Source organism: Neovison vison, chromosome 6 (assembly GCF_020171115.1).
Source record: "Neovison vison isolate M4711 chromosome 6, ASM_NN_V1, whole genome shotgun sequence".
Classification (NCBI taxonomy): Eukaryota; Metazoa; Chordata; class Mammalia; order Carnivora; family Mustelidae; genus Neogale; species Neogale vison.
The window spans coordinates 99,461,462-99,486,987 of NC_058096.1; the positions used below are offsets into that span (position 1 = coordinate 99,461,462).

A 25,526-nucleotide genomic window follows, 5' to 3' on the forward strand; every position below is an offset into this window, starting at 1 on the left:
GGTTTCACTCCTAATTCATTTTCGAGAGGTTCTTATCACAGCTAATCCAGAGGAAAAGAGAGTTCAGAGGAATCCTATTATTTAAAGATAGAACGGCAGTAGTCGTTTGGCAGAAGTAGGGATCTAAATATTGAGTTTATATAAAGTCTTTACCACAACCCACTGATTATTTTCAGATGTGAATATTCTTTAATCCCTTTAGTAGTGGGAGATGTGGGAGACTAACCTTGCTGTGATGCATATTTTTGAAATGTTTCCAGTCCATTTCTTAGCATTCCACTAAAGCTTGACAGTATGTTCAGGTTCTAGTTTATCACATTCTTAATTCTGTATCAATGTTAAATATGAGTCCTTCAGCAAGTTAAGGTCTGTATGGCTGCACAACGAATATATGCAATTCATTTTCTACTTAATAGATTTTTAAATGCCTTGTGCAAAGCAAAGCAAGCAAACAAAAATAAGAGAAGCTTGCTTTTGAGAAGGAAAACTTCTGAGTATTGACACCATATTTGCACTTGACATAAAAGCCTTATTCCTCTCAAAGTTCATGGTTCATGAATAGAAACAATCTCATGAGACACGATACCTCTAATTTCAATGTACTACTGCATGTATTTTTTTTTAATTCTGGTAATCTAATAAGAAAATAAAGACAGTTATATAACTGTTCTTGTGCCTAAGAGCATTTTGAAAGAGTTAATTTTAATGAGTTGCCACTATCATGATTAGTAAAGCTTAGGCTCTTTAATATTCCATTTTCAGACATCAACATGGCCTTTAATTATTTATGTGGGGAGGTAGTAAGGAAAAAGCCAGTGCCAGGATGGATGAAATGTTTAAGACATTGTTCTTTGCATATGAACTTAAATTGAGGAAGATGCTTAAGATTTGTTGGCTGCAATGTTTCCCAACCCGAACACACCTAGACACAAACCCCATATAGGAACATTGGACTTCACAGATAAAATAAACTGCTAAAATGTGCCACAGTAATAATATACCAATGCTCATATTTTTTTATCTTTGAAATGAAAAAAAAATCTCTAGACCATGGCTTTATATGTGATTGTAAAGATGTGATATTTTTCAGACATATATGTATATATATATATATATATATATATATATATATATATGATTTTTATGGTGTTATGCACTTAAAAATGTGAATATTTTTTATTCCTGGTATATCTGTCAGCAGTAGATATGTAAAAGATATCTTTGACACAGACTTTTAGAGATGTAATCTTAACTCAAGAGGACATGGAGAATTATAGTTTTGTATCAAGTATCATAATCATTAGTATCAAAACTGTGAGGAAGCCCATAGTCCAACTCTTGCTATTCTCACTACTGAGAAACAGAAGGAAAGAAAAAGAAGGGAAAAAAGGTATTTTATTGAAAAAAGATTATCATATAATGCTAGTATTTTTAGTATTTTAATATTTTTTAGTATTTAGTATCTTTTAGTATTCCATTGGGTTGTATATTTCTAAATGCCTTTGCTACTAGAGCTGGCCAAACCATGCTGGATTATTATAATATTTTGGTGTGTTTCTTCCTAAATAATGAAGGGCACATACACTATTATGGTCTTGGATTTCATGGTGGGTTCTTTGTGATTGCTTAAAGTGTCTTTGAAAATTACTGAAACATTCATAAGCAAGAGAGATTTCTTCTTACCTCAACAATACGTACAATACTTCAGAGTGTTAAGTATTATGAAACAAAGAAAACTGCAGTTATATTAAAAAAAAATCCCTTTTAAAGTACTTCAAAGTGTCAGCTCGGGTTTCCATATTGCTTTAGATTGCCATTATTTTCCTATTTTCTATTTTCAAGATTTGGCTGATGCCTGCTATAGATGCTGGAATTTACTGTTGGTTCCCTGTGGAAGGAAAATTAATATGAAAAGGAAAGCAAATAATATGACTTTTGTGTGCCTTAATGGCTGGCTACTGGCATTTTTTATGTCTGCTGAAAGGAGCCTTAGAAATGGTCCATTCCAAACCCCTAATTTTACTGATAAGGTGGCTGAGATAGACTTTTGAAATGGCTTGTCTAAAGTCATTTGGCTAAAGTTACAAAGCTACTTAATACTATAGCTGAGCTTCAACTCCCAAACTACAGTCTAGCAAATTATTAACTATTTAATGTCCTAAGTCTTCTCAGCCTGAATATCAGATAAGAGAGTTTTCTTTGGAGGTAGTAACCATCTGAGAGTTTGACTACCATCTCTCTCTCTCTCTCTCTCTTTTTTTCCCTGCCAAAAGTCAGAGACAGGCATATCTTGTTTTCTGAGGGAATATGAGTAGAAGTTCAGAGACATCTACCTCAGAATGCAGTATTCCCCACCCCGGTCAGAGTCAGGCCCTCTTTTGCTTCCTCATTCTATGTTCCACGAGAATTCCAGGATTCTGAGTACATGTTAAAGAGTTAATTTGTCTTTATGAATGGACTAATCATGTAATTACTTAAGTGAATGGGATCCTAAATAACTAATTAGAGATTTAATCACTAAACTGTGTACTAAGATCAACTACAGATCTTCAAACACAACATAAATATCAAAGAAATAAAAGGTAAAAAGGGCATTCCATTTTCGTCATAGAATTATAGAATTTTTATTTTACTATTTAATACCTTGTTTTCAGAATGAAGATATTAAAATGAATTTTCAGGACTTTCTCTAAACAAAATAAAGTTTTCTAAGTAGTTACTGATTGAAGTTTGGATGAGAAGAGAAACTGACAACTCAGAAAGGAAGACTCATTTACTGGTTTTAATTGGTGCTTTAGAATCATCTTTTCACCAGTGTTGCCAGGTTACAGTTTCTGCCAAAGAGCTTGGCCTAATGGGCATGTGAAGAGGAAGAAATATATGTGTGTGTGTGTGTATATATATACATACACACATATGTATGTATATATATGAGTTTATTTTTATTTTTAATTTGTAGATTTATGTTTATTTTTTACTCATTCCTTAAAGACAAAAGTTGTGATTCTTTAGAGGAAAGTAACTGATCATAAACATTTCAGCATTCTAGAAACTGAAATCACTCTCTGCAACTGGACTGCTAGATTGAATGAAATCAACCTTTTATCATGTCACAGATAACTTCAGGGATATTTTTTATGTCTGCATTCCACACTTGCTGCAGTTGCTATAGATTATGTAATACAAATGAAGTGGTCAATGTGGGTTATGCAATGCAAATGAAAGGACCCACAATATGGTCTCTTTGGATTTTCACAGGATTTCCTCAAATGTAGCTAATTACTCTATAGGAAAAATATCAGACGAGGGAAAGTGATATTTTATGCTAACTTACTGGTCATTAAGAGTGATATATTATCTTTCAGATTGAAACTGTGGTGATCCCTTGCTTTGCTTTTTCTTTTTTTTTTTTCTTCAGACAGAGATTGTGGTTAGCTGGTATTGGGGAATATGGGAAGAGTTAGTGGATTAACAGGTAAAATATGCAACAGTGTAGAAACTGAAAATGATAGTGTTGTTTCTCCTTTGCAAGACAAGGAACAAAAGATAGTTGGAAGTTCTCTGAACTCAAAAATACTCCTTATGTTTTCATAATCAACATAGATATAGTATCATTTCTAGTCTGTGGATAAAAAAAATAGACACTAGAAAATGCATGGATGCATTCAAGCAATGGTGGTTTTACAAATTCATTGTAATTTTTAAAAGATTATTTATTTGAGATAGTGAGAGAGAGAGAGAGCAGGACCTAGGGGACAGAGGGAGAGGAAGAAGCAGCCTCCCCACTCAGCAGGGAGCCTGAGGTGGGTCTCCATCCCGAGGCTCAATCCCAGGACCCTGGGATTATGACCTTAGTGGAAGGTGGGGGCTCAACAGATTGAGTCACCCAGGAGCCCCCTTATAATTTGAATTGGCATTACGTTTTTATTTATTTTTATTTTTTTAAGGAAAAATAAATTTTAAAAATATTTGTTGAGTGATGGACATGTATACAAAACTGTAACAATCACTAGAAGAAATGCACAGAAGGGGAAATAAAACAATTATACAATCACACAAATAATCATGCAAGGCCAACCACATCAAAGAATCCAGCAGATGAGTAGGTCATATACTATAGGATTCAGAAATAAGATGGCTCCAATTTCTCACAAAGTGGTAAAATATATTTGATACTATTGTCCTCATAAAATTGCCAACCACAAGAAGAATAAGTTTTGTGAACGACCATGATAGAATGTTGAAAATAGTTTCGCATGTCATTAGATGCAAAGTATGTATGCGTGCGGTACAACAAGTGCCAGTAGTCAAATGGATTGCGCACAATGGTTAAATTAAAATCAAGAGCTGTGTTTGGACACTAATATTGAAAGAGAGTATTAGGGAGAGAAAGGTTCTGACATTACGTTTTTAAAGTAAAGGTGCACATTTGCTTCATTTAATTTCAAAATTGTCCAAGCAATACTCCCAGAATACCCCACAGATAATTATTTTTCATTGTATTTATCACTTTTGCTTATTCTGCTTAATCAAAGATACTAGGTGCATGCATGAAACATGCATACACACATTTACATTTGCTTTATTCTAGATTTACAGAGCTAAGGCTGGAGAGTGTGGCTGTTAAGGCTCTGGAACACAGATGTGATTTTTAATCCTAGGTCAAATATTTAGTAATTACGTCGCTTTGAGTAATTTAAATTCTCAAAATCTTTTTGCTGTTTTTTCTGTGAATTGGTGGTACTGATAGTATCTGCCATATTGTTGTGATGATCATATGCCTCACATAGTAATAATGTTAATTAATGTTGTACATTTATCGACAGAGACTGTAATATCTTTAACCCCCTGAAGTTTGTGAATAAAAAGAGACAAATGGAAACATTAATATTTCCAAGTAATTAGAGAAATATTTTTCTTAATAGGTCATCAGATTCAGGGGCACCTGGATGGCTCAGTCCCTTGAGTGTCTAACTTCTGTTCAGGCATGATCTCAGGGTCCTAAGATCAAGGACCCTGGTTCTGCACTCAGTGGGGAGTCTGCTGGTCTCTGTCTCTCCTCCTTGTGTGTGCTCTCTCTCTTTCAAATCAGCAAATAAAATCTTTAAAAAAAAATAGGTCATCAGATACATCACAGCGTTTTAAGGAAAATACAAAATTTTGTTAGATTTGTAAAAGCAGACCCCCTCATCTTTTGCATCTTTTGCATGTTATAGAACTATTCTCAATAAAGTGTTCATTGTTTCTTGATAACATGTGGTCCATTTTATACTACCTCAAATTTCCCTGACTCTCACTGCTTGCTTTTCTAGTTATTAGAATATTGGATCGCTATAGAGCAAACAGTATAGACATTAGTCTATACTAATGTCTATAGTATAATGTCTAATACTGATCAATTCAGTATTTTGTAATTTAACAAAAATAAGTAAACACTGAACTTTGCACAACTGAATTGATTAAATGTGGTAGTCAATTTAAGGTATTCAGCTAATAAAGTCTTTCTTAGAAGCTTAAGACATTATTAAAAATAAATTATATGAATTTATTATTTTATCAAATTTAATTTGATCTTGAGATTGCTATATCCCACCCAACTAGCTAGCCAAAAAGGAACTAGATTTCTATATGTAGCATTTGGGTTCCTTGTCTTTCAGTGCTCTGTTAGCATGTTTCCAAGGAAACCAAATTCAGTTTTCAGCTGGGTACTGCCAAAGACAAATTTGAGCTGTGCATAGGGATCAAGACGATACACAATGTTAATCTTGTAATAACTGAATAAAATTAATTCACCATGGTACTATATGTAATACGCTTCTAAAATATTCCAAAAAGATGTGCTTTCATATTGGGGTGCTTTCCATGGCAGAAAACAGCTATATTATTCTTGATTATCACCTTATTGCTGAGACAAATAGTGCCAAATAATATCTAGGTTTCTATAACCTTTTCGATAAAAGAAATTTGTAGGAGGATCATAATAAAAGAGAGAATAGATCTGATGACCTATTTTTTTCTTTTGCTTATCTATCTATCTATGCATCCAGATAATAGGAGCATGAATTACCCGAGATGGTAATGGGATATATATCTCCTGCTAATCTTTGTGTAATGCTAGAATCAAATTTCTTCATGCTTTAAAAGAAATTACTATTCTCAGAGTACTAGTTTTTATTGTTTATCAGAAACTCTTATAATTTAAAAGTACTACTCTTGGCTAAAGTTTTATATTAATTAAGAAAAGAAATTTATTGTTCCCTTTGCCATGAAAAAAAGTACTGTAGCATTAAAGTAAAACTCTTCTTTACAAAGAATAATTTGAGAGTTTTATGAATGATCTAATGCAATAGAAATCCTTTTGTAATTGAGATGAGGTCCACTTCTTCTTTTCAAATTAAAATTATCAAAAGATTTAGCACTTTTACTTTACATTTACTAAGATAAATTTCATGTATATAAAACATTTCCATAACTTACAAATATTTTAAATATCTATATATATCTTTCTAAAATCTGAATTATTAAAATTTGGAACAGTGGTATTTTAATATTAAAAATATCCAATTTTCAGAAAAATATTTTAAAAGTACTTTTTTAAACTAAAATCAGATCTAAAGAATATATATAAATAAGTAAAGTGATATTTGAATGATATATTTTCATGGAATAGTGAGCCTCCTTTTAGAATTGTATTTTTTACCAGTGTTTAAGAATAAGGTCTCTCTGGAAGAAACAAAATGGGGGATGGGGAAGAGCACAATTTGTTGAGCAATAACAGTGGGGACAGCTAAAGTAATTATTGGAAAACTTTAAAGCATTTTCTGCTCTAAATTCTGTTATAGAATTTTCTGGTAGCTTCTAATTCCCTCTCCTAAACACTCAGGCTTCCCAGTATTCACTAGTCTGAAGTAGCGTTGTTTAATGGAGGACTAGGAGGACCTTTTTAGACTTTTGGGAGTACACTGATATCAGAAGTTATTTGGTAAACACAAAGTCAATGAGAGTCATCTGGCTTCCTCCTGAAATTTGCCTTTTTCTTGAATACAGACATATTTTGTGTATTGCATGTCTAATACTCTGTATCTTGAAGCCAAGATCAATTCACGCTTTCATTAAGGAGCAGAAACACTCCAGGACTATTTTATAAAAAGGAATCTGCATTATTTAATTAGGGAAGATATTTTTGTCTTTTTAAAATAAAATCTATTGTAACACACAATGTCTCTTATGTAATAGTGCCTGACTTCTAAGTGCATAGATGGTGCATCTATTGAAAATATTCTGAATAAGATATTCATATATTCTTAAGGTTTTCTTTAATAGAGCTAATGAATCAATTTTTAAAAATATAAAGCCAAAAATAATAACAAAGCAATTCTTAATTTGAATGAGTGGTCAAAACTTACTGAATTGAAATTACAAGCCTTTTACCTGCTCTGTACCACTCAAAACACCCTAAATTATTGTCTTGTTCACTTTCATTTGTATTAAGTAAAACTAATTTTAGATGGGAATGAAAAAATATAATTACTTATACGTGACTAAGTGGTTTGAATATTTTTCCCTATTAAAACCAACCAAAGGTTTTACCTCGTCATATTTCCAGCTTAAGGTGATGGTTCTTTTACTAATTTCCTATGACACCGTGGATTTCTCCCTCTTCATTCTGATGGTCTCTTAACTTGTATTTTCATCACCTGGGTAATGCAACTGACAAGTGTGTATATGAACACTGACACATCTCATCGATACATATTGTAGTCAAGGAGAGTAATTTGCCCAAAGATCATAGCCTTCCCAGCAATTTATCTCACACCTGCCCAGGCAGACACAACAGTCTAGCTCATCCATCAAAGTTCATGATGTAAGCTCAGTAGAATTTGAAATTTACAATAAGAAAATGAAATTGGTGTAATCAAGATTATATGCAAGGTGACATAAAGCAGACATTTACAAGTCCATATTTTAAACCAGTTATTTGTAACCATCTAAACATTCAAGTTTATTGAAAAATAAATGCTCTTTTAAATACATTTTTCACATTATGACTTTAAACCAACTGTTTATGGATTTAAAATATAATAAATTCCCAACATAAAATAAGAATTAATAGGAACATTAAAAAATCTAATTTTTTTTCAATTTAGAATTAGTATGTTAGGCAGTTATGTCCTAAATATATAGAAAGACAGATTGCAAATAGAAATCTGTTCTATTTCTGGGTTTCCAACACATTCTCATGGTCTCAGAGAATTTAAATAGTAGAATACATTCTGACATGATTCAGTCTTCATACAATAAACACCAATACCTTTTTAGTTCATTATAATAGCATCTTAACATTTCAAAAAACATTTTAATACATTATCTTATTTTCAAATCTTGTTCCCCAGAATGAACACTTGGAGTAGACAAAGGATAATATCCCTATTTTACAGATGAGAAAACTGAAATTTGGACAGGTTAAGGACCTTGATAAAAACTGGGCACTGAAAGTATCAAGAATAGAATCTAGATCTTCTGAAATCAAGACTTCTGTTCCACAACACAAGACTGGCTTCCGTGGTATTCATGTTTCAGAAAGTGCTGGTGAAGAGTATGAAGTAGAATATCAGAATTTCAGAACTGAAATGGATCTGGTTGACCATTAAACATAAGCTACCTGACTTTATAGATAAGAAAACTAACTTCAAGCTGAGGGGATAGAACTAAATGAGAACTCCAGTTCCTAGACTGCTCCACCAAATAGATGGTTTTTCTAAAACAACGAACTTCTCCTAATACTTATTTCATTACTTGCTCATGCAGAGCATGTGAATTTATTATCTCTATTTTAGGACTCATAACATAGAGGCAGCCTTTTCCGAACAAACTGTTCTGGTAACCAGGACAAGATAGGTGACTTTTTGAAGTGCCGATTCTCAAAACTTGTGCATATCTGGGTGCCAACCGAACATGAAAAATTTTAAACTTTGGTTTGAAATTTATGTGAAAGCATTATTGTTATGCACCATGAGCCCACTGAAAGAGTTTGTTTATTTAGTTTTACTCTCTATGTTAGCTTTGTGGATAGCACAGTTAATCCCTGGAGCATACCTAAATAGTTATAGAAATGTTACTTCAGGTGAATATGAAATCCTTAAATATTGGTTTCAGTTCATAGTTGGAAGTCTTAGCACCCTGGTAGTATAGATTACATTTTAATTTAAATATGTGTATGGATAAGAAAGTACATCCTGTTTTTTAGGTAGGCTTAGAAACTTAGTTTTGAAATATTAATAAGATCTTAAATAGGGAAGCCTGGGTGGCTCAGTGGGTTAAGGGTCTGACTTCGGCTCAGGTCATGATCTCAGGGTCCTGGGGTTGTCCTTTGGAAAGAAGCCTGCTTCTCCCTCTGCCTGCAGTTCCCCCTGCTTGTGCTCCCTCCTCCCTCTCTCTGACTCTCTCTATGACAAAATCTTTTTTAAAAAAGATCTCAAATACATTAGTATTTAGTTCAAATAGAACTTGATGAATTGATTTATTTATTTCTACAACATCCATCTTCAGATTTCATACAGATTTAGTACAGGGTACATTTTTAACAGACGGATATAGGATGTGGTGGTAAATATATCGGATTCTAGTTTTTCAAATGTCTCCCTTTATGTAAAAACTCATGGAACTTAGGTCTGTGCTGACAAAGAAGGAGAAACAATCTGCAGGGAAATTAAACAGATAAATTTCTCTGGGTCAGGTGCTTCAAATTCCAACATTTCAAGGCAACTCCGAGGGGGGTTGGGAGAAGGGGGGTAGGGTTATGGACATTGGGGAGGGTATGTGCTTTTGGGTAAATTGGAAGGGGAGATGAACCATGAGAGACTATGGACTCTGAAAAACAATCTGAGGGGTTTGAAGTGGCGGGGGGGGTGGGAGGTTGGGGTACCAGGTGGTGGGTATTATAGAGGGCACAGCTTGCATGGAGCACTGGGTGTGGTGAAAAAATAATGAATACTGTTTTTCTGAAAATAAATAAATTGGAAAAAAAATTCCAACATTTCAGAAGACAAAAATGTCAACAAAGATCCAAATTGTCGCACAGTTTAACAGTGTAATAGATCTCCTCATCTGTGAACTAGAAAACTATTGTCTGCTTGGGTTTGGAGATTGGGACAGAGAGAAGATGGCTGAAGTCCCACAATGGAGTCATGTTCGGTTTCTCTCAGATTATTCTGTTTCTTACAGTATTATTTTTATTGCTGTCAGCACAGAGAGAGTAGGTAACAAAGATCCAGTATCGTAACTTTGGTGTAAGTAGTGTCAGAGTTGGTAGCTAGTACACTAACCTGGAAGTCAGGAAGTGTTCAGCTTGGTTTTCCCCTGTCCTCAGGATTCACTTGCCTTCAGGCGCTCACATAACCTCAGACATCTGTTTTGTCAATTCCAGAAAGATGAAGTTAGGTTCGAGGGTGCATTGGTGCTGGTACTGGTGAGTCTCTTGTGACGGGACACTCAGAATATCTGTTCGAATTATTGAATTTCTTGGTTTTGGTACTCTTGAAATCCAGCATGGTTTCTATTGAAAGATGATTCATTTCAACAGAGTTCACTTACACTTTGACTAATCGCTGGGTACTCACTGAGTATTCGACTGTCCAGCCTGCAAGCCTACTATGGGGAGAGTGTACCCACATCTCACAGCACTGCCAGGTTGCAGTGATTGCCTTGGTTTAATACTACCTCTCCTTCAACTGATAAGAACTACTGTACCCTTTTCTTCATTAGGCAATAAGTGACCTCTGGATGGAGCTTATTATTCTAATTACCCACAGAGATGGGTGAAACTGATTACCTGTCCTTTTAGTGCTTTTATTCTTTACAATGAGCTTTTGTTGCTGCTAGAGTTACTAACATTCCATAATATCCCTCAAGTTTGGCTTCTGTGGCTGTCAGCAAGCAAACCATCGTAGCATTTGATCAGTTTTATGCCATGGCCACCAATCTTTTTTATGACCTATTGTTTGCTCTATTATGATAACCTTAAGAATAGCATTGTAATTTTACTTTAGTATGGCAGACTGCTTTTACTGCGTTTTCAGATATGTCAGATATTTCTCAAACACAAAAATGAGACTGTCTACAAACTGCAGGTGTACTACATGTGAATGAGTTTGGGTCTTGTTTAAGTGACCATAGAATAAATAACAGCAATCATACAGTACAAGGGAACATTAATGAGAGGAAAGAAAATATCTCAAGCAATTCATATAATTTGTTATTTGGTTTGTTTCTGTATACAAAGCATAATAAGATTTCTGTTTCTTTCTCACCGCTGCCGTCTCCTTTGCAACAACTAATTTCTCTTCATCAGGCTTTGCCTTGATGGCAGTATCAGTAGTATCTGTACATGAAGGCATCTTTTTTTTCTTTTGACAAAACTAGTGAATAGCCAAATTTCCAATTGGTATAATAAATAGTTAAGGGACAAGAAGGACTTGCATGCAGTAAAAAAAAAAAAAAAGTCATACATTTTTTGTGCGTTGGTGGTTTTTTCAGATGCAGATTTTGTGACTGTTAATAACAACATTTATTAATAATAGCTACTATTTCTTACGCATGTACCAAGTGCCAGGCACCAGACCACCTGTTTCATATTAATTATTTTTGGTGGGTGTCATCCCCATTTATCCAATGGGGAACAGAGACTTAAAAATTCTACTTTGAGGGACTTAACCCTCAAAGGGTAGGATAATCTATTAGAGGCCATTGAAAGTCATTAAAGTCATTAAAACAAAAGCATATCTTATTGCCATATATTCCCTCATTATCTACTAACTCCCCAAGGCAATTAAATCAAGGGAAAAAGTGTAGCCTAAACTAAGTATTATTGTAAGGTTTTTGTTCATAACTAGTTATAAATTTCATGTAAATTACAGTCATTTGATCACTTATTCCTTTGAAATCATGTGACAACCTATTTTAATGGAAATATGATAATATACAGCATCCAGAGAGTCATGTCTTTTTTTAGCTCCAGGGGTTATTTATGACATGAGCTATATGGTAATGCAAAACTTTTTGTGGCCTCTTATGATGGGCTCACCTCCAAAGCTTTCCTCACATTCTTTAGAATGTCCCCAATGGTATACATTTTTATTCATGTTTTTCAACTGGTCATAGTTAACCAAAAAGAGATTGTTAACTGTTAAATCCTCAGTGCTATCCTTGGATATAAAATATTCAGTCAATCTGAGGTTTTTATTATTGTTAATATTTTAAGAGCATGACTGTTAACTGCATTGAATTATCAAATTGGAAAATACTGTTTGCCACACTGGGGGTAATAAGATTAATTTTCTTATTTGGCTTTGAAGGACTCCAAATGCAACTTCCAAGGAGAAAATCCGGAATTTCCTTGATTAGTGAGAGTGTGAGGTAAATGTATAATTTCTCAAGTGATACAATGAAGAACACCATTCTTTTGAATAATTAGGCTTAATATGTTGTATCAAACACAATACTCAGTGCTTAATAATTTTGCAATCAATAATATAAAAACAAAATATTAATGTCAGTTTCATAGAACGTACATGTACCATGGACTGTGCACCTTACATAATTTTTTTCCTCACAACAATTTCATGAAGTTATCTCTATTATTATCATCACCATTTTACAAATGAAAGGAGAGGGGACATAGCTGAAAGGCAACTTGAACAAAATAGCAGAGCCAGCAAGGTGTAAAGCAGGGATTTGAGCCCATGCAATCGAGCTCCAGAATCTATGCTCATAATAAAAACTAAGAACAATCCAAAAAAACAGACAAACAAATAAACACACGAACTCAGAACAATCAACAGAAAACACTTTATTTTTTAAAAATTTTTTTCCAATTTATTTATTTTCAGAAAAACAGTATTCATTATTTTTTCACCACACCCAGTGCTCCATGCAAGCCGTGCCCTCTATAATACCCACCACCTGGTACCCCAACCTCCCACCCCCCCGCCACTTCAAACCCCTCAGATTGTTTTCCAGAATCCATAGTCTCTCATGGTTCACCTCCCCTTCCAATTTACCCAAAAGCACATACCCTCCCCAATGTCCATAACCCTACCCCCCTTCTCCCAACCCCTCTCCCCCCAGCAACCCACAGTTTGTTTTGTGAGATTAAGAGTCACTTATGGTTTGTCTCCCTCCCTATCCCATCTTGTTTCATGGATTCTTCTCCTATCCACTTAAGCCCCCATGTTGCATCACCACTTCCTCATATCAGGGAGATCATGTGATAGTTGTCTTTCTCCGCTTGACTTATTTCGCTAAGCATGATACGCTCTAGTTCCATCCATGTTGTCGCAAATGGCAAGATTTCGTTTCTTTTGATGGCTGCATAGTATTCCATTGTGTATATATACCACATCTTCTTTATCCATTCATCTGTTGATGGACATCTAGGTTCTTTCCATAGTTTGGCTACTGGCACAAAAACAGACACATAGATCAATGGAACAGAATAGAGAGCCCATAAATAGACCCTCAACTCTATGGTCAACTAATCTTTGACAAAGCAGGAAAGAATGTCCAATGGAAAAACGACAGCCTTCTTAATAAATGGTGTTGGGAAAATTGGACAGCCACGTGCAGAAAAATGAAATTGGACCATTTCCTTATACCACACACAAAAATAGACTCAAAATGGATTAAGGACCTCAATGTGAGAAAGGAATCCATAAAAATCCTTGAAGAGAACACAGGCAGCAACCTCTTCGACCTCAGCCGCAGCAACATCTTCCTAGGAACATCGCCAAAGGCAAGGGAAGCAAAGGCAAAAATGAACTTTTGGGATTTCATCAAGATCAAAAGCTTTTGCACAGCAAAGGAAACAGTTAACAAAATCAAAAGACAACTGACAGAATGGGAGAAGATATTTGCAAATGACATATCAGATAAAGGACTAGTGTCCAAAATCTATAAAGAACTTAGCAAACTCAACAACCAAAGAACAAATAATCCAATCAAGAAATGGGCAGAGGACATGAACAGACGTTTCTGCAAAGAAGACATCCAGATGGCCAACAGACACATGAAAAAGTGCTCCATATCACTCAGCATCAGGGAAATACAAATCAAAACCACAATGAGATATCACCTCACACCAGTCAGAATGGCTAAAATCAACAAGTCAGGAAATGACAGATGCTGGCGAGGATGCGGAGAAAGGGGAACCCTCCTACACTGTTGGTGGGAATGCAAGCTGGTGCAACCACTCTGGAAAACAGCATGGAGGTTCCTCAAAATGTTGAAAATAGAACTGCCCTATGACCCAGCAATTGCACTACTGGGAATTTACCCTAAAGATACAAACGTAGTGATCCAAAGGGGCACGTGCACCCGAATGTTTATAGCAGAAAACACTTTAAAGTAAAGAAGGAACTCACCGGGGCTGCCGGGGTGGCTCAGTGGGTTAAAGCCTCTGCCTTTGGCCAGGTCCTGGTCTCAGGGTCCTGGGATCGAGCCCCGCATAGGGCTGTCTGATTGGCAGGGAGACTACTTTCCTCTCTCTCTGCCTGCCTCTCTGCCTACATGTGATCTCTGCCTGTCAAATAAAAAAATCTTAAAAAAAAAAAAAGAAGGAGCTCACTGGCTAACCTATAAAGATTATGAAGTAAAGTTTATGAATAATCATGTGAATATTAAATTGAATAACAATTATGTTTATGTTTTAATCAAAACTAGTAAATGGTTCCATTAGATGTTAAATTCATAAAATATATTTGTTTTTCAGTCACAGAAATTTTAATCATCCTGCAAGACTTGCAAATTTTGTTTAAATGCAAAAATAGAGAAACATTTGGTTGTTCTTGACCCTTGGCAGTTTAAAATGTTTGTAAATTGGGTGATAGATATTAAGGAGGGAACTCTGTGTTGAGCACTATTATATGTGATGAATTCTACTAAATTCTACTCCTAAAACCAATATTATACTATATGTCAACTAACTAGGATTTAAATAAAAGCTAAAATAAAATAAAATAAAAATATTTGTTAAAACTTATCCAGCATTTTGGAAAACAATGTTTTTTTATAAACATTATTATTTTAAGGTAAAGTATATATGAAGAATTTTATAAATAAAAAATATTATTTGTCTGATTTTCAAAAAATATACTCAAAAACATTAATTTTCAGGTCACTGGAGATACCGAATGCAGTTACAGAGCAATTAAGACACTCATTGAGACTATATATACAAACTTGCATACTTTGATATTGTGAACAGTAAGTGGCCTTGAGTTGTTAAATAAAAAAGGATAGAAAAATTTAACTTAAAATAAACAAAGACATTTAGGGTCACTTGCATGGCTCAGTTGGTTGAGTGTCTGATTCTTGGTTTTGACTCAGGTCATGATCTCAGGGTCCTGAGATGGAACCCTAAGGGCTCTGCTCAGAGGGGAGTCTGCTTGAGAGTCTCTCCCTGTCCCTCTCTCTCTCTCTCTGTCCCTCCATCCACAAAAATAAATAGATCTTACAAAAAATTAAAGATCTTTGGGGCACCTGAGTGGCTCAGTGGGTTAAAGCCTCTGCTTTCGGCTCAGGTCATGGTCCCATGGTCCTGAGATTGAGCCCCGCGTCGTGCTCTCTGCTCAGCAGGAGGCTGCTTCCCTCTCTCTCTGCCTGCCTCTCTGCCTATTTGTGTTTTCTGTCTGTCAAATAAATAAAATCTTAAAAAAAAAAAAATTAAAGCTCTTTTAAATATGTCTCCCTGGGAAACATTATTTTAGTTTTCTTATTAAAGAAATGAATCAATTCATAATGGTCATCTATGAATTAGAACTTGTGAATTTATAAGTTTTTACTGAAGAAAAAAGAATTTGAGCATTTTTGTTTGTTTTTTTTTACTTATGTAAGTAAGTAAAGTTTCTACATAGGTTTCGATAAAATGTTAATTCCATTTTTTGGAAATTAAAATACACTAGGAACTATTTTGCTGCATATGTCTGAAATTTAGATAAATACATGAATGTTTCTAAATTAAATAGACTAATTAATTAATTAATTAATTGAAGAAAAAAACCTATATGCCTGCCCAGCAATAGTACTTATTTGTATGAATTTAACATAGCGATTTCACTTTAAGTTATAAGCATCTGCTATGTTCCCTCTTAATGATAATTTCATGTTAGCATGGGTTACCTGTTGTACTTTGAGGTAATGAAGGATTCTATATTTAGATTCTATTATGAATGAACCTTAGCTGTTTTGACTTGGTTTCTTGTTTGTCCAAAGGAGTTAGTCACTAGAAATGTTTTGTGAGTCAATCCTTGGAGATTTGTGACTCAATTTTCCAAACCATTTCAGAGAAGACTAAAAGTTTGGCAGTTTGCTAGAAATAAATAGCTGAATTTCTTTACAGCTACTTAGGAAGAAAGAGAATTTCTTACTGGGAAAGTCAAGTCACATATACTAAATTACTTTTTAAAATTATTTTTAGGGGTGACTCAGTGGCTCAGTTGATTAAGCATCTGCCTTTGGCTCAGGTTATGATCCCAGGGTGCCTGGATCGAATCCCATACTGGGCTCCCTACTCAGCGGGGAGCCTGCTTCTCCCTCTCCTGCTCACCCTGCTGGTGCTCTCTCTCTCTCTCTCTCTCTCTGTTAAATGAATAAATAAAATCTTTAAAAATAAATAAACAGGGTTGCCCAGGTAGCTCAGTTGTGAAGCTTTGGCTCAGATCAAGATCCCAGGGTCTTAAGATCTAGCCCCTCATCTGGCTCCCTGCTTGGCAAGATGCCTGCTTCTTCCTCCACCACTCCTTCTGCTTGTGTTCTTTCTCTTGCTGTGTCTCTCTCTCTCTGCCAAATAAATAAATAAAATCTTAAAAATAAATAAATAAATAAATAAATAAGATCATTTTTAAAGAGAAAAATACTTGTGTCTCCAAAATTCAAACTACCTTAGGCTCTCATCCATAATGCATATGACTTTACTATTTTCTAAAAAATGTATTCCTCTCTTTTTTCTGAAATGAATCATTAAAAATATCAATGATTGTTTAATGAGCTTAAATTTTTTAATATTATGATATTGTTACAATGTGAAAATTTGTTCATAGATAATTTCTCATGAAATTACTTTATTTCATTTCTAAGGCAATGTCTAACAATGTTAAGCTTTTAATCTATGATTTCTTTTATTAAAATGTTACCAAAAGAGATGATTTTTTTTCCCCAAAGACTGAAACACTGCTATTTCAGGATTTAAACATAATTTTAATTACTGAAGCCTGGTGGAGCAGGAGTTGCTAAGGGACGGAAATACTGCTGAATTAGAACTTGAACTAGAGATAAGAGTTAATCATTTTTAGAAATTGTGCTGGCTTTTTAACGGTGTTTAGTTGAAACTGGCAGAAACACTTTTCTATCTTAACCTCATCCAGGATCATTGATTGATGACTAAATCTTAAATGCCAGATAATGAGTAGCGTGCATAAATACTGATACCAGCTTTATTTTGCTTTTCTTCTGCAGAGGTAGCTTTCTAAGAATGAAAAGTCAATTCTCTTACCCTGTGGCTTCTATGGAGAAAAATAATCTGGTAGTGCGTATAATGAAAATCTTGCTGAATAGCACTGCTTACTCTTGGCACCTGGGCAAAGGAAATAGGGTGGATGTTTTCCCCCCTTCAAAAAAAGGGCAGGGAAAGTATTGCATACCATCTTATTGAGCTCATCACAAATCTGAACTTCAAAAGACTGAACTAGCAGTAGAAGAAAGAACCAGTTCGGATTCATAGATCAGAACTTTGAACTAAAATAAGAAAGTAAGACTTATAAACTCAATGAAAATGGCATGGGACCAAAAGCACTGATTTATAAATGTGTCATTTTTATCCTTAAGACGCAGAGGAAAGATTTGTAAATCAAAAATATTTTAAATTTAGGATTTATTGGCATGATTCATCCCTCTTCCAGATTTTACAAATCTGCTGATGGTCTTATAAAATACAGCAAAGTGCTTGAACTTTATTTAAAGTGTATTATATAAAACTTTTGAAGTTATTTAAGTTCTTTCATTTATAGATTGTTTCCTTAAAATTCTTAGCTTTAAAATGGGGAGTCATCTTCCTTATATCTCATAAGTTATATGTTACTTTCATACTTCAAATCATAATTATTTTATGAGGAATGTAAATGAGTTTTATGGGAATATGTTTAACTTTTTCATACGGAGCATGAATCTGGTCTTAGAAGGTTGTTTCTCTTTTATTGTTTACTCTTTGCCCAGCTGACTTACTTGTGTCATCACCTTCTAACTTTATCTTACCCAAGTCGAGTTTATCAGGCAGACTCATTTATATTATCTTTTCTAAGAATGAAACTTTTACAGAGGTCTTTAAACTATTTATAGCATCTTTATGTTTCACCTTATTTTGAGTTGGATGTTACCTTGCTTCTAAGTAAAAAGGAAATCAAACCATTATCGCACTAAATGGAGATGGATAACTATTATAATATGACTTATGGGAAAATAATGTTTCTACTCTTTTATCAGTTATGAGGATTAATTTTATAAGTTCTGCCAAGGGATTTTGTTACATTCATATACCAGTATAGCCATAGTCTTTGGAGTAGAGTTGAATCTCAAATTTCAACTGGTTTTAAATATTAATGATTGTAGTTTTAAAAATATTTGTATGTAAGTTTGATAAAAACACTAAATTAATGTGAACTTAACTTGCTTTTTCAAAAAAGATTCAAAATTCTAAAGTTACTAAGAGTAGATTCTCAACAGTCCCTTCATATCCAGGTACCTAATCATTTGCTTCCTGTTCTCATGGAAACCAATGTTGTCCATACCCTCCAATTTTTACTATAATGACTTCAATCAGTAGAGAGGAGTATAAAGATTGAAACATTAAAAAGTTAAGCCAAGGGGTGCCTGGGTGGCTCAGTGGGTTAAGCCTCTGCCTTTGGCTCAGGTCATGATCTCAGGGTCCTGGGATCAAGTCTGGCATCTGGCTCTCTGCTCAATAGGGAGCCTGCCCCCCCGCACCCCCTGCCTGCCTCTCTGTCTTCTTGTGATCTCTGTCTCTGTGTCAAATAAATAAATAAAATCTTTAACAAAAAAAGTTAAGCCAAATCCCATCCTCCAATAACTATTGTTAATACTTCATGGGCATTATTTTAATAATCTCTCAATGAATATATACAGTTGGAAAAACAGATGAATAGGCAGCAGGATTTTAATGAAATAATTACTTATACATTATATTAAGAAAAGAGGCAATATTTGATTTTGCTCCATTGTAAGATATATTCATTTCTAAAAGAGCCTTAATATGTTAATGGGAAAAGAGAAAAAAAAAAAAAGATGCTTAAAAGATCTGAGAGCTTGAATTCATTATTCATTGTTTTTGCTGCTGTGTCCATTTAAGATATTTCTTAGGGGCACCTGGGTGGCTGAGTGGGTTAAGCCTCTGCCTTTGGCTCAGGTCATGATTCCAGGGTCCTGAGATTGAGCCCCACATCGGGCTCTCTGCTTGGCGGGGAGCCTGCTTCTCCTTCTCTCTCTGCCTGAAGCTCTGTCTACTTGTGATCTCTCTCTCTCTCTCTCTCACTCTGTGTGTGTGTCAAATAAATAATTAAAATCTTAAAAAAAAAAAAAGATATTTCTTAAATCCATAAGTATAGGATGTTGGAAGTAGCATACTTCCTACATCTCCCATTAAGTCCCAAACTTTGATTGCTAGTATTTATTAATTTATTGTTACTCATGTTTTCAAGGACACATTTTGTTGTATAACAGTAATTTCCAACAGTTTACTAGTTCCTTTTATTCTCCTAGAAAAGGTTTACACTGCCTTTTAATTTTATTTTTTTTTTAAGTTTTCAATGCTTAACACCCATTTTATTCCACATTTGCTTCATTTCTATGTGTTTTTTGAGTAATATCTTATTAGGTCAGATTATCTTACATTTCAACAGTCATTTTAGTTTTTATGTTTAAAAAGATCATTTAAGCAAAGTTTTGCATAATATCACATATGCATAATATACAATTTCCACTGAATTCTGTCTTAAAGTATTTTTTTTTACAAAAAAGTGAAGTTTAATACTGCTATGCTGCAGTCATTTCTGCTTTTTAAAATAACTATTTTATGGATGATAACATCCAGTTGAAAGAGCAATTATGCAAAACAGACATCCACGTATACCTTGAAAGCCTTATTGAAAATATCCCATTGTCACTAGATACCAATCGTAGGTAAGAGCCACAGTTAGGGACACATGTATACGCCTACCATTCACATGCTAGGAATGTGCACCATTCCTACCATGTGCACCTTTGGAAAATTCATTCCGTATTGTTGAGTGTTGTCATAGCTGGTAAGTCCTTGTTTAATCACCGGTTGTGAACTGGCCTGTATACCAACTGACCCAAACTGACTTTCAAAGCGCTGATATCATTTGTAGTACTGTAAACACCATTTTGAGTTTCTGCCCCCAAATCTCTTTTAAACAGACAAGAATGACCTCTGATATAGTTCCCCCCATATCTGAAGGTATTAAGCCCACCCCTTTTGTATGAGTAATGAGCCTGATGGTCATCTACCGTGCCTTCTCTAGCCCTGGAATGACACATTCCTATAGAGAGCTCCCAGACAGAAAACAACACTGGACATTTCCTATGCTGCCAAAATCACCACAGGCCATTTTTTTCGGTATAACAGTGAAAGGCATTTTAAAGAACTGAGCTATCAAAAGAGCAAAGGCTTTCCTGAAATGAGATGATTCCATACTTATTTCCAGATAGAGGCTCATCCCTATTTCCTCCTAATCAAGGTACATTAAACCCTATATCCTGACCATAAATTAGGGCATCCAAGCAGGCAAACATGATGTCAATGGTTGTGGTTGGTGAGGAAAAAGCTGGAAAATATCAGGTGTCATGTGTTCCCTGGGAGTGGCTGCAGTGACAGTGAAGCCTTAAGAGAGGGCAAATGGTGATATCTACAGGATAACAAGGACAAGAACTGAAGCTACTTGACTAGAGACCGGTGGAAATAAATGAGGCTGTTTTTAAATTTTTTTCTTTTTTTAAAGAAGTTTGTAAGTACTTTATCCTTCAATTTTTGTGTACTTGAAGAGCCGATCTATTGCCTTTAAAATTGAAGGATCACGGACTCTTTTTACATCCATAGTTATTATTAAATCATTAAATGCATTTAAAATTTATGTATCCATTTCTAGTGGCTGATAAATGTATAATGAGGTGCGTGTGTGCACGTGTGCTTATGTACAAGATTCATGTACAGCGGGGTCACTTGGATGGAGGGATTCATCTTAGAGATTCAGTTCATTGATATAGTTTATCCTTCTTTTCCCCACCTTTACTATTCCCTCATCTAATTTCCTGGGAACTATATTTCACAAGTAATCAATAAAGTATTTTGAAAATTCACAAGTGTTTGAGATACCTTGTGTGTGTGTATTTTGAATAGCAACAATCTGTGTCTTCATTGGCAAAGTGAAGTGAAAGAGTGAGTTAATGAATTTAATTATTATAGAAGGCCAGTTTGAATAGTTCAAGCAAACATTATCTCTTCCTCAGCAGGAAATTTTTCTGCTTGAATCACTTTCATAATTGCCTCAGGTCTTCACGTTACCTGAGTAGGCGGTCTTCAGCTGTCTCTCTATAGTTATAGTTATAGTTAAATTAGACTTGACTGAAAGACTCAGCCTCTCAGGGATTTTTTTGGAGAATTTGGAGGATTCAAAGGGTTGGCCACAGCCTACTAGCTGGGCCATGACGCAACAAAATGATAGCATTGTAGTTTCAATAAGGTGTATGCTTCCATCCAAATGTGTTTTTTTGTTTGTTTGTTTTAATTTTGGTCACTTAAAACATATTCTTTGACTCATTGAAAACAAAAAAGAGCATCTTATAGAAAGGAATAAAATATTCTGCTTAAACTTGATATTTGACAAAATATAAATGAGTTCAAGTGAAAAATAGTGGCTTATTGCCCTCTTCTGTCTTGTGACCCCAGTAGCATGGTCTGTGTACTTAAAACCCTGTGAGATTATTTCATAGTGGAAAACACAAAAGGAGCTGTAGAAGAACTTCAGAGCTGGCTCGAAGACAGTCTTGTACTGAATGCCTGCTATTATGGGTATTAATTGTTGTTTCTAGAGGATTGCACCTGACAAAACACAATTGCTTTTAGAAGAAGTGAAATTTGAGGTGTAGGCTCATGGCTAATAAATGAATGATTCTAAAGTGACAATGAAAATTATAGCAGTCAAATGTGGTTTTAAAGATCTAAAGTCTACTTTCATTTTTCTGTAAGGTCTGGTTGAGAATGAACTCAAAACATTGTCTATCGTGTGGAATTGCTTGTGAATTGTAGCAGAATGTAAATATCTGTATGCCACTGCATCGCTGCTTGTTTTAACTCAGGGTTCCTTTTAGCAATCTTAATTGGAATACCGTAGTCCTGAGTCAAACCAATCAATATGAAATCTATTTTGCCCGTGATAAGCAAATGACTAACTCCATTAGCATCAGCAACTGCTGTGCCCGAGAAGTGAGGGAAGGCTATATTTGCTACTGATTTTCTTACCATGAAAATTGCCTATGCCATGCATTTCAGAGAGTCAATTTGAGCAAAGATTTTTCAGTGAAGAGTATAACAAATAGGCAGAAATAGAATTTGGAACTTGGGCTCAGATGACTCAAGATAGGATAGTATAGAATCAGATGCTAGGAAGGGGAAAGTGAGAAAAAAAAAAAAAAGGCTTCACACACATTTTCACCTGCTTGAAAAAAGAAAAGAAAATGGTGAGGAAAAAATGATTCTCCTTACCTTTGGATGAAATTATCATCACTGGTACCCAATCTCTGAGAGCTTTGAAGATCTCAGAAGTGCCCTAAGGTTTATAGCAATTGCTTTGAAATATTAAAGGTTCAGAGGCATTTAACCCTAACACCCCATTTCAGGAAAGCCTTGATCTTTTGATAGTTTAGTACTTTATTTTTTTTTAAGGTTTTATTTATTTGACAGAGAGAGACACAGCAAGAGAACAAACACAAGCAGGGGGTTGGGAGAGAGAGAAGCAGGGTTCACGCTGAGCACGGAGCCCAATGTGGAGCTCCATACCAGGACCCTGAGAACATGACCTGAGCCTAAGTCAGATGCTTAATGATTGAGCCACCCAGGTGCCCAGATAGTTTTGTAGTTTAAAATGCTTTTCATTGTTGCACTAAAAAAATGTTCTGTAGTGATTTTGACTTCATGGGAAATGTCCAATGTTGTTGTTTGTTCAGGATCTCTCTAAAGGAATGTGTCTGTGCTTTCCACTCATTTATTTATCTAACCAGACACTGCTTTGGGCAGTGAAGATTCATAAATGGTCTTTCCTTGATGAACTCATGGTCTGGTGCCAGTGATAGATGTGTATATATATATATATATATATATATATATATATATATATTAAATAACTCAGAAATGTGAATGCTAATAGACATTTACATTATATTAAAGGAGAATAAATTTGTTGATTTGCTCCATTTCACAACATAATTAATTTTTTTGTGTTTTTCAAACCTTGTGCCACAGTGTTATGTGCTTTATATATTTGATTCTATTTAACCCTCACAATACTCTCAGGAAGTAGGTATAACTGCTATCTTCACATTACAAATAAGGAAACAGAAGTTAAAAATGGCTACATTTCTGATCCAAGGCCACACAGGTAGTGAATATCCAACTCCAGGATTTATATCCAGGCCTGCTGAATTCGAGAAACAAGTTCTTACTCACTAACTTAAATTCCTTACCTGTGCAAGAATCATGTCATGTAATATGCAAGTGTCAGTGAACATTCAAAAATGAACATCCTTTTTTTTTTTAAAGATTTTATTTATTTATATTTGAAAGAGAGAGAGAGAGAAAAAAAAAAGTGAACATGAGCAGGGAAGGAGAGGCAGACTCCCTGCTGATCAGAGAGCTCGACTCAGAACTTGATCCCAGGATCCTAGGATCATGACCTGAGCTGAAGGCAGATGCTTGACCACCTGAGCCACCCACTCAACTATGAATGTCCTTTATACTCCTTATCTAATTTACTTTTTATTCTGAATTTGTATCATCTACTTTTTACATTTATTAGTGTGTTATATCACAATAGAGTTGAAAATTGTTTATAATATTTAAAAATGGATACCAAGTTTTTATAAAATAAGTATAATTTATAATCTGACACTCACAGAAATCTCCTTTATTATGTTCTTCAGAGCATTTCTAATTTTAACGAAATAATTGACTTAGTTCAATCCACCATTATACTTTATAAATGTTAGAATTTTAGTGATAGTTTTAATACCATAATAAACTGACAAGTGGTCTATAACATATTTTCTTGTAATAAAACTTGTATGAATTTTTATTATAAAATCTTAAGGCCATGCACATATATTTGTGAGCTTCCTTAGATTATCCTGAAAGAAGTGTTAGAATAATACTCAATACTTTTGTTCATAATGTTTTCTTTCTTTGATTCCTTTATCCTAAACACACAGCAACAAATCAAACATGAAAAGAGAAAACTAAAAAGTTATAACAATGCAGGCATTAGCAATAAGAAACTCATCTTCCATATAGTGTAATTATCTGAGCATTTAAAAGCTATTGAAAGGGATCAAAACCTGACTTAGTGCTTGAAGACAAGGCCTGATGAGGAGTTCTGCCTCAAGTGAAATTAGGTTAAAAAAAGCCAAGCCCTGTTACCAATTTTCATGTGTAGTTGTAGCTTTCCATAAGCCTGTAGCTTTCCATAAGCCTGAAGAAGTTAGTAACTGAGTAAAAGTATTTATTGGTTTAGAGAGTGAATCTTCCCAAGATTGATATTTTTCAACCTAGTAGCCCCCCTTATCTGTGGTTTTATTTTCAATGGTTTCAGTTACCCACAGTCAACTGTAGTCTGGAAGCAGATGATCCTCCTTCCGACTTATGGTTGGAAGGTCAGTGGTAGCCTAACGCTACATCACAATGCCTGTGCCATTCACCTCAGTTCATCTCATCACATAGGCATTGTATCATCTCACATCGTCACACAAAGAATGATAAGCATAGTACAAGATATTTTGAGAGAGAGAAACACATTCACATAATTTTTATTATAGTATATTATTAGAAATGTTCTATTATTAGTATAGTTAATCTCTCACTATCCCTAATTTAGAAGTTAAATTCTGTCATAGTAAGTGTATATAGGAAAAGGCATAGTATATGTAGGGTTCAGTTTTGGAATGCACTGGGGGCTTGGAGATGTATCTCCTGAAGATATGGGAGACTATAGTAACTTCATGAGGGCAAAAGTGCCAAAATGGCATTATAGCTTAAGACTAGGTTTATATAGCACTAACCATAATACCACTGGACTGGGAAGAATCATCACAGAGAAAGAAAAATAGAACAAAATCCTTTCAGTCAGATGAACTTCAATCTAGAAACCTAAATTACAAATGAGAAGAGGTATAAT

At 34.7% G+C, this 25,526-nt stretch overlaps 1 protein-coding gene across 3 annotated transcripts in view; it reads left to right on the forward strand.

Annotated features, from left to right (window-relative positions):
• NAALADL2 (N-acetylated alpha-linked acidic dipeptidase like 2) overlaps nucleotides 1-25,526 on the forward strand; it is a 1,286,203-nt gene that overhangs the window by 1,133,931 nt on the left and 126,746 nt on the right. The gene's annotated exons all lie outside the window — the stretch shown is intronic.